The 8,867-nt window shown below is 26.0% G+C and overlaps 1 long non-coding RNA gene across 1 annotated transcript; it reads right to left on the reverse strand.

Moving 5' to 3' along the window:
• Positions 1-567: 567 nt before the first annotated feature.
• LOC128128572 (uncharacterized) lies at positions 568-3,169 on the reverse strand. The gene is made up of 3 exons (XR_008226567.1): positions 1,913-3,169; positions 1,789-1,823; positions 568-768 (listed from the first exon to the last, which is right to left on the reverse strand). It is a non-coding gene; the product is annotated as an uncharacterized LOC128128572 (long non-coding RNA).
• Between the last annotated feature and the right edge of the window lie 5,698 nt (positions 3,170-8,867).

Below are 8,867 nucleotides of genomic sequence, written 5' to 3' on the forward strand. Positions count from 1 at the left end.
TTTGATATTTTACTTTTGAATTTACATCAAATGCCCCTGTAACGATGAAAATGTCATGTATGGTTCTGTAACAAAGATTCGTTGAATTGAATGACGACTGTAACGATATTAGCCCAATTTAGAGGAAATTATGCGGCAACTTTACAAAATTATGATTAAGCTATTGAGTAGAAATTGATCCATATAACCGAAGTTATATACTTTATAACATATGACTTATCCACACAAATAACAGAGAACATATGAAAGCTTTCGAATATTATTTTCGAGTACTTGAACGAAACTCAGTATTACCACAAACTTTTAATAATATGGTTGTGATTTGTGATTATGTGTCGCGATTAAAAATGAGAAAAATTATCAATTTTAGAACGCATGAACAAAATTTTAAACCTTAACTAGAAAAGGATCCACGCTTCGCCTGGGTTAGATAAAATTTTGAAAAAAGTTTTAACTACAACCCAAAGCATCTGGAAAATTGCATTGCACTTTCTTAAAAAGTTAAATAGAAAGAAAAAAAAATTGCAAAAATTTGAAAATTAAATAGTATGTTGCTATAAAAAAATAATGGTTGCAAACAATAATAGGGTGTTATAATACACAATATTACAATACCGGGAGTCTATATTGTTTGCTGAACATTTGAGGGACCAACAGTCTCACATACATTCCTCCTAATAAGCACCTATTATCCCCCACTCGACATCTAAAATTCCAAATGATCAAAATAGCAAAATCATTGATAGCTTTGTTCTCACTGTTCAACTTCTGCAAAATCATATAAAGTGAACATTAAAGCTATATAAATTAACCAAAGCATGCCAAATAAAAGTACAATGCTATAATAGTAATCATTTTGAAAGTATAATGCCTATAAAGGAAATGAAAGTAATAAACAAACTCAAAACCAAATACATTCATTATTTATAAAATTCGAAATAAAAATAAAAAATTACAATCTTCCTCTAATAAACTCAATACACTTTCATGCATCTTGCATGTCCTTATATCTTACCAAAACAGTATTATAATAATTTATCTTAAGGATACAATCACTAATATTAGGGACAAAAAATGAGTTTGATAATCTAAAAATTTTGAGCCCCATAAAAGCTTGCAACTTACATCATTCACTATTGAGTCACATGAAACTCATGTTTGCTTTATTATATTCCTATATTTATATCATATCATAATGTATTATACCTCTTCAAGCATGGAACCACACTCAAAAGTGAGAGGAATGTGATTCAAAAGCAGACGATACCATGCTGGATTAATGAGCATAATCTCTCATAGCAATAGAAGTCTTTTGTAGATCAACTGGTGCAAACAACAACTAAAATCATGACATTTGTAAGAAAAAGGCGAGTCTGGTCACTCATGCACTTTCAGTAATAGATTTAAGCCTTATTTGGCTTGGAATTTAGGGTAACTTACCAAAAATGGAGCTGGAATTATAACCTGGAAACCAATAAATATTAATTTTTTCTTACAGAAATCATAAAAAAAACGAAACACATCTATACTCAGACCTCGTCTCCTAGGGAACAAATAGCAAGAAATGCTTGTAGTAAACTCTGTTTTGCCCCATGACTAACCACAATTTCATCAGGTGTATAAGGAATATGATTCTCCTCTAGAAGAAATAAAAGAAAAATATTTAAGAAATCATCATTAACATTTATATCCGAAAACTCAAAAGGATTAAAATTTCATTTGATCTTACCCTTAAATTTCTTGCATATTGTTGTTTGCAGTTCATGGGTACCTGCATTAAATGTATACCTTGTGTAACCTTCAGGAACTGCATTTTTTCTAGCCTATTTTTAACAAAAAATATATATTAATCAAGGTTTGAACAACTATTAGCTATAGCAATGAAAAGAATGGATTGAATCGAGGAAATAACTCTTGAAATCAGCACGTACGTCAGCGATAATAGCCGGGGTGTGAAAATCAGATTCTCCAGTAGCCAAACGAATGACAGGAACACCTGCTTCTACAATGCAATTAAAATGAGTTGAAGGCACTAACCATTATGAATTGAACTATTTTGGTACTTGGTTAACTATTAGTGTCTGATACATACACAAAAATGATCAAATTTGAAGTGAAATTGTGTCATGTTTGACTAATTAATGAATTGGTGAAAATTGCGTATATGTAGATGAAAGACGAATCAAATGGGATTACTAACTGTGAAATTAGAAATCAAAACATAAATCACCTACAAAAGCACATGTATTTCAATTAGAGCTTCATACAGATGGGAAAAGAAACATGTGATGAATTGATTTAGTGAATAGCTCTGTCTCTTTTCTTTTTCAGAGTAGTAGAACTAAAAAAAGCCCTAAAATCAAATAAAAAATGTAGATTTGTAATCCAAAGAACACTTAGCTCGATAGCAAACGAACGTGAAGTCTGGAAGCACATTACATCACCCAAAAAAGGCATCAGTTCCTCTCAGTCGACCTTCCTTTCCAACGAATCGACCTCTCACTTTGTACTCTGATACTTCAGTCGTCGAGGTGGTAGAATAAACCAAGCCCGATGAGTTAAACCATGCCGATTGCAATGTATGAGAGAATATGAGAAAGGGGTGTGTTGTGTCGGTGGATGAAACCCAAATGGTGGAGCAAGGTTCGGAAAAAAATTACCTGTTGGTCGTCCTTGTGGATGTTGTGATGGTAGAGTAGAAGGTGAAAAGAGACGGTGAAGAAGACGATAAGTGAAGGTGGATTGGAACGGAAATCGTTAATAATAGAGGGGTAATAAACCTTAGAGCGAAAGGAGATTATCATTCAATCGGTTTAGAAAAGTGGCAGGATGGAGCTGAAATAGATACAAGAAGAGGTGAAGAGGTGGCGGTGGCACTAATCTGATTTCTATAGACTTCTAAAACACGGGGCTGAGGCAGCGGAAGATATGTGGGGGCAATATGAAGATCTTGACTAACAAAATGGGCATATAATAGCGGGTTGGCCCAAAACAATTGGTTATGTAGCCAGGCGGTGGAGCACATCGACGGATGATTTACAGAATTAAAACGAAAAGGGTAAGATTCGCATTGAAGGGATGCAGAAGGAAAAAGAAGCGGTGGAAGCTCTACGAAACAATAGCAGTGGGAAGAGATACAATTGAGGGTGAGTGAGCAAGGAGATGCAGAAGAAAAGAAAAGGGAAGAAGCCACGTATCTGTGTGTTAGAAGCTTGGCGGTGGTGGAATACACAGTTTCCAGAAACACAATAGGGAAAAAATTTAATAAATGAATTAGAAGGAGCAAATAGAAAACGACAAAAAATGCCCCAAAAAAGAAAGCAGACACAACTGCAATCCCATCCATAATCAAAGGACCAAAACTGTCAAATCCTTAGCAGTTTACTGTAGCTAAGGATTAACAATTTTAATATATATATATATATATATATATATATATATATATATATATATATATATATATATATATATATATATATATATATATATAATTTAACAATATTGCAATTTTGTAAATAAATGAATATGTCGATGAAAACGTGAAACATTCAATAAAATTACGAGGGTATTATAAACTAATTGAATCGTGTTCATTATAGAAGTTTCCTTTCATTTTGTCATGCTCTTCGTTCTTGAAAACTTCTTTCTACCTAAACACTCGATATTGCTTGGTCGATCGTTAACATTTTAATTGATATTATTTCAAATATATATCGAGAGTTGAAATTTTAATTGATATTAATTTAAATATTTATAAGATTTTCATTACGGGATAGTTTTTTTAAAGACTTATAAACATTTTGAATTTTTATTTTATGATTAATTAAATTAATATTATCATACATAATAATAATATATAAAATATTTAAGATAAACATTTGTTCGTCAATGGTATAACCTTTAACATTATTAACATGTATTTTTATCTATATATTTCAAGTAAATAAAAACTTTTTAGAATTTGAAATGAAAATATAAAATAAACACATTCGTGTAAATGATGGGATTTGATTGCACATTAATCAAATCAATTTTCTAATGATTATTTATACACGAATTTATAATGATTATTTATACACGAATTTATTCGTGATAATAGAAACACCCAACGTAATAACAATGTGTGTTCCCTTATATTTGTTGACAAGTAAGATGATCTCATCAATTCATGCGTGCACGAAACTTAATGACTCTACTTTTATGTTTATTTATTTATTAATTATTTTTATGATAATTGCAGTTTTATTTTAGTATTAATTAATTTTTGTTAAAAAAATTTATTTAGATCTTTATTTGTATTTATTACATGGGGCCTTCAATATCAATTATCGGCCACCGTCCTAAATTATATAGAATAAAGAATTCTAGATGATCATTCAAATATGAACGGAATATATATATATATATATATATATATATATATATATATATATATATATATATATATATATATATATATATATATATATATATATATATATATATATATATATATATATATATACTAGGCGAATGCCCGCACTTTGCGTAGAAACACGTATATAGTTGCAGTATTTATAAATATAGGTTTTTTTTTAATATACTAATAAAATTGTTGTTAAATTTGATATGATAATTTGTATACCAAATTGAGATTATAATTTAGTTTTTGTATTTATCACTTTTAACTATTTACAAACAATTCTCTCGTTTTTTAAGTGGAACTGAAATTTATATTTAAGTTGACACTGTAATGTTTTATTTAAATTTACAATTTAAGTACTTTGTCAAAACTGTTCAAAAGTTGTAACTTTAAACTGATAATGGTTTACATACAACAATATTTTAAATCTAATAAATTAAGTATGATATGTTAAAAGTTAAAGACATAACTTTATAAGGAGAAATAAAAATATTAATGTAAAATTGAAATTTAGTTTATTTATGATTACACTTTACGTTTGATATTTATTTAACCTTATTAACCAACTTATAATCATTATTAGAAAAACACTACAATTTATCACTTTTAATTATTTATAAAATAGTTTTTGGATTGTTTAAGTTAAACTAAAATTTATATTTAAGTTGACCTTGCAGTGTCACATTTAAATTAATAATTTAAGTATTGTACACAAACTGTTCTAAAATTGTATCTTTCAAATGATAATTGTTTGCATGCAACAATATATTAAAACTAATAAATTAAGTATAATATATTAAAAGTAAAAAAAAAACATAACTTTATAAGTATAAGTAAAATATATTATTTTAATATTCAACTTTAATTTATATATGTTACACTTTAGTTTGATATTTATTTAACGTTATTAACCAAATTATAATTATTATTAGAAAGAAATTGAAAAGTCATGAGAGTTTCAAATGAATGTGGTGAAAGGAAAAATGCATGGGAGTTTCAAATGATTGTGGTGAAAGGAAAAATGTTTCTTTTATAAGTATACTAGGCGAATCCTTGCACGTTGCGCGGAAATAGAATTATATAGTTAAAATAATAACTTTTACCAAATTATTATTTAATGTTTCTCCTTTGAAACAAAATGTTAGTAGTAAAGCAAACATATAGTTAACATATTAGTTTTATTAAACATTATAGTTTAATTTTTAAGTCATTGTGATATATACACAATTATTTGATATTTTTATAAACCGTTTAAAATTGTATAAATTATATATCAAATGAATGATAATATAACGGCTAACAAAACGTATGAACAAAAATATGAACCGCAACTTTTAGTAACATAAAAATAGAAAAACATCTATTATAACATTTGTATTAAAAAAGATATATATACAACGGATAATAAAAAATATGAAAAATAAACACTATAACTTTTAATAACATAAAAACACTAAACATCTATTATAACATTTATATTAACTCTTCATATTTAAATCACAAATCTCTTCAAATACATTAATGTTTTTAATGTGCAATACTTTACAACCTTATAAAAGAAAGGAAAATAAAAAATTATTACTGATTACTAATTAATAATCATAAGTTAAAAACTTTTGAGTTGTAACTAATAAATATACATAAATTCGAAAACTGTTGAGTTGTTGTGTGAGTTTGAATGCGGTACTTTAAAATGTATATTTATTATTATTATTATTATTATTATTATTATTATTATTATTATTATTATTATTATTATTACTATTATTATATTATATTATATTATATTATATTATATTATATTATATTATATTCGTCTAAATAATTGGTTTTGATGCATCATTTTAATCCCTTCAATTATTAAACATGAAGATATTTAATTATAAATTTATAACATACATAGGTGCATATACATGTTAAACAAATCGCATAATATATATATATATATATATATATATATATATATATATATATATATATTCGTAAATGTCATATGTAATTCTTGTCGTAGCAATATAGATAAATTACTTTCATATAAAGAACATATCATGATAAGTCTATCATAATACATATCAAATGTTCAAAATTGTGTTATCTTTTAAATAATGTCTTTTAAATATGTTGTGTAGGATAACCCAACAAACAAATAATAGAAAACAAACATAATCAAAATACAACAACTACAATCAATTAAATAAAAGCATTGAGTGGATTAACATATAAATAAAGATGTTACATAAATACACATTTAAATCAAAAGAAAACACTAACATTTGTCAACTTTACTCAAACAAAAAAACCTATATCCATTTTATGAATCTTCTTTCTTCATTTAACACCATTCAACCATAGAAACTTGATGACAATTCTTCACTAACCTGCAATCAAAATATTTTTCTTGAAAAAGAAGAATCAGAAAAATATTCCAAGCAAAACATTGATGTTTGGAGAGTCGCATTCAAGATCGAGTAATACACACAAATCACATATAAATATTAAATGAGAAAATGAATATAAAGAAAGAATGGAAAAGCTTCATTTGTTTTGGTTGAAAGAAAAAATCATATTACAATTACCATCGATATGACATAACTCATTTCTTCAAATCATCATATTTGGATCGTGAATGCTTCAACTATATGAAAACTTTTGAATCACAATATCTTCAAATCCTTCTTACATGTAAGATTTTATATAACACAAAAGATACAAAAAATTGGCTTTTTTATAGTAAATTTTTCACTAAATGCTAATTAAACATAATATAAGTTATGAAACTTTTGAGTTTCAATCATAATTAAGAAAACTTTTGAGTTGCATTAGTTACAAAAGGGGTTTCAAATGAACGTGGTTTGACAAAGTTAAGAAAAGGGGTTTTCAAATGCATGAGATTTAAGAAAAAATGCTAGCTTTATACGTATGTATAATATATATATATATATATATATATATATATATATATATATATATATATATATATATATATATAGAGAGAGAGAGAGAGAGAGAGAGAGATAGATAGAGAGAGTTAAGTTCAATTGAGAAAATAAAAAGGTTGAAAATAGGGAATCATTCTAAACTACTCATTTAGTTTTGATGTAAAAGCCTCCGTCGTACCAGTGAAAATAAGAAATGAATAGACATGTGTTTCCCAACAAAACATTTTCGTTAAACTATGCTAATCATTACTTTAATATATACAAAAACATAATTTTTTTCGTTTTTCTTAATTTTTATAAATCTATTTTTATCGAAAAATGATTTTAAATATACCAAAATCCATGATTTTTTATTCTCTACAAATAGACATCTATATTGATATAGTTTTAAGATAATTTTTTTTAATATATTTTCAACTATCGTTATTTATGAATGAATAAAAATGCATAAGGTTTTTACTACAATACATTCGTTATTCACTTATGAATAGAAAGTATGATTAATTTTTTTTTTTTTTTACAATTTAAGTGTCATTCATATATGAATATAGCATATAATAAGCATATCATATTCATATTTAAATATTAGACGATGCATTCACTTTTAAATATTAAATAGTATATTTATTTGTGAATATTATATAATATATTTATTTATGAATATTAGATGATATTTTCATATGTGAATATTACATAGTATTACATGATATATCACATGTTAATATTACATATTATATTCACTTGTGAATATTAAATTATATATTCACTTATGAATATTACACAATATATTCACATATGAGTATTACAAGGTGTTTTCACAAATATATATAATTTTTATAATTTATTCATATGTGAATAACATACAGACTTGCATATTTGTTTTGTGTTGTAATAATCGTATACTGATTCAGGTGAGAAAACATATTCATATAGGAATATAACGTGATAATTTAGTTTATGCATTTCATCAAACAGTTGTAGTGCATGAAAGTTAACTTTTTTAAAAATGTTAAAACATGATACTTTGACTATTGAAATCTTACAATATAGTAAATTGATAAAGAATTATATGAATTTTTCAAAAAAAAAAAAAAAAAAAAAAAACGATTTGATTTTTTTTTCTAACCTTAATTTTGAAGTTTTATTTGATGAGTGATGTTGAATGAATGATATGAAGTTGATTTTTTTGTTGATTATCGATGATGTAGATCTAATGAACGTTGGTAGTATAATTAATTGTAGATCTTGAAGATATGATCGTATTCAAACATAATTGAATGTTAGATTAAAAAACCGAAGAACGAATACTTGTTGTCAACTGTTGAATAGTGTTGATAAATGTGTTATTGATGAAGATCGATGATTGATTAACACTGGATGACGTTGATGATGGTCTAATTGATGAAATCTGGATGATTGTTGCAGGTTGGAGGAGAAATTTGGATGATGAACGATCGAATAGGAATGGATTTAAACTATTATCTAATCCTCTACAGTTATGTATTTGAGATTGAAGTTTATTATCA

The sequence above is a fragment of the Lactuca sativa genome, chromosome 1, assembly GCF_002870075.4.
Source record: "Lactuca sativa cultivar Salinas chromosome 1, Lsat_Salinas_v11, whole genome shotgun sequence".
In the NCBI taxonomy this organism is placed as follows: Eukaryota; Viridiplantae; Streptophyta; class Magnoliopsida; order Asterales; family Asteraceae; genus Lactuca; species Lactuca sativa.